This window comes from Arctopsyche grandis, chromosome 3, assembly GCF_051622035.1.
Source record: "Arctopsyche grandis isolate Sample6627 chromosome 3, ASM5162203v2, whole genome shotgun sequence".
Lineage (NCBI taxonomy): Eukaryota > Metazoa > Arthropoda > Insecta > Trichoptera > Hydropsychidae > Arctopsyche > Arctopsyche grandis.
This window is the reverse complement of record NC_135357.1, coordinates 11784008-11786311: the sequence shown is the minus strand read 5'-3', so window position 1 is coordinate 11786311 and position 2304 is coordinate 11784008. Positions and strand designations below refer to the sequence as shown.

The following is a 2304-nucleotide window of genomic DNA, read 5'->3' as shown; positions in this document are numbered from 1 at the left end:
GTACAAATTTATAATTCCTTGTCTGGATGCGTCAGAGCCTCTAAGATCATTAATGCATTCTTGTAGGGTGTAAAGGAACACGTCAGTGGAGGGTAAATTATGTCAAATGTGCGTAGTGCGTGGTTATGTAAATTAGCTTTACGCTAAAATTAAACTAAATAAATAAATATGCATCATGTGCCTTGGAAATACCTTGTATGATGACTGTATTATAAACTTTTAATGATATAAGATATATGTACATATGAAGTACAATAAATCGGATGACTCATTGTGTAGTATGCACGTAGACAAAAATTGATAGGAGGAAAATAACAATGTAATTTACAAAAGTTACGATAGTAACTGTCAGTTCATCTATAGATGAAATCTAGAGATGGTCGTAACAAGTTCGATCAAATTCTTTCCTTATCACCGATGATGAGATAGGCAAAAAATAAAAACATAAAGATTGAAAAATAAATATTTTTATTCATAAAATAACTTAAAACTACACAAATTAAATTATATTTCTTTCCTATCCGAATTTTGTATATAAATAAATCGCTACGATGAGACCGTAGAGAGCTAGTACTTCAGCGAAAATCAGTATCAAGATCATGCCGACGAATAGACGAGGCTGGTAAGCGGTTCCTCTGACCCCGGAATCGCCGACCGTTCCGATTGCCATTCCGGAAAACAACCCGGCAAATCCCACGGACATTCCTGCACCGAGAGACAAAAAACCGTCGTAGAGCGTGTAAGTCCTGGCCGTTTCCAATGGACCGGCCAACAGAATGGATATAACGAGGCCGTAGATTCCTATGATACCGGCCATGACCACCGGTATAATGGACTTCATGATCAAATCCGGTCTCATCACACCCGTGCCTGCAATGGCGGTTCCGGATTTGGCAGTCCCTAGAGCGGCACCCAAGGATGTGAAGACTATAGAGGAGACTATCCCGAATACCCCCACAAGAGGACCGTACATGGGTTGGGTTTCGGGTAATGGACCATCTGCAAGTTCTGCCATGTTGTTGTTTTTAAGAAGCAGCTACGTACTGGCGACAGAGTTGCCTGTAGATGACTGAATTTATCGCCAGTGCGATAGATATCGCAATCTAATCTCCTACATATATATTGGTTGTCATGTGACAAGCTTCTTTATCGTTCATATAATTTGTCCTATATTATAGTACTATAAAACATTAAGAATTACTCCAATTTATATTTGATACTAATAGTTTTACCCGACTTTGCTCGGTATTTGTAATATGAACCGCTTAAAAATGGCCAATCTCATCGAATCCCCGGCACCCCCCGGGTCTTCGCCCCCGGTGCACCCCGGGGGCGAAGGCCCGTCCCCCGTCCCCACGTGGCCATGGAAATTTTGACTTGTTTACAAAGTTACGAACCAACAATACATATATACAAAGTCTCTTTCGAAATTATATATTAGATTATATTATACTTGTTTATTTCATTATATTGACTTGAGCTAGATTTGACATTATATTGAAATAACACTGAGCAACAAAAAAATGACCAGAGCGGAGACTAATCAATCTTTACTAAGTTTGACCCACTGAATTTGAATATGATAATGATTTTTGTTGGTTCGTGATTGTTTACGAGATATGAGCGTTTAAAAAAATGCGCAATTTTTACAGTTTTTGGCTTTTGCGGTCTAAAAATCTAGTATTAATCAAAATCAAAATCTAGTATTGCTGTGCTCAAAGTGAGTATTGGAATCAATATTTAGATGTTTTTCCTATTGATTGTGATATTTCATTGCTTTAAAATACTTATAATTAATTGTCTAGCGAATTTTAAGCCAAAAATATATATTTTTTTTACGAATTTTTTCTCCGTGCAATTTTGCGTTTATTTGACTAGTTTTTTATTTCACCACGTTTATAAGGATTGGTTTTTTTTATCTAAACGTACTAACTCGAGCGGTAATTGCGATAGAAAGACTTTCGTTTGTAAACATTTGTGACCTCATAGAGTACAGCGGTCAAACTAGTAAACTAGTTCACTCTCGTAAACGAGAGCGAACCCACAAAAAACATGATCATATTCGAATTCAGTTAAACTTAGTAAAGATTGATTAGTCTCCGTTCGGGTAACTCAAAAACGTGATTTGTCGTTGCTCAGTGTAATTAGTGAAAAAAAAAAAGTTTATATTCTTTTGTTCACCGTCGGATGAAGGTCTTTCATTTTTACATACCTCCTTTACGTTTTCATATTCCTAGTGTGATTCTATACATTTTTTCCAAGTACGTTATATGTACATTGTACATACCTACGCCTCCTTCTTTA

The 2304-nt window shown here is 36.7% G+C and overlaps 1 pseudogene across 1 annotated transcript; it reads right to left on the bottom strand.

Moving 5' to 3' along the window:
• Positions 1 to 459: 459 nt before the first annotated feature.
• LOC143908940 (V-type proton ATPase 16 kDa proteolipid subunit c pseudogene) lies at positions 460 to 1065 on the bottom strand (annotated as a pseudogene). The gene has a single exon (XR_013260308.1). The product of XR_013260308.1 is annotated as a V-type proton ATPase 16 kDa proteolipid subunit c pseudogene (transcript).
• Positions 1066 to 2304: the final 1239 nt, after the last annotated feature.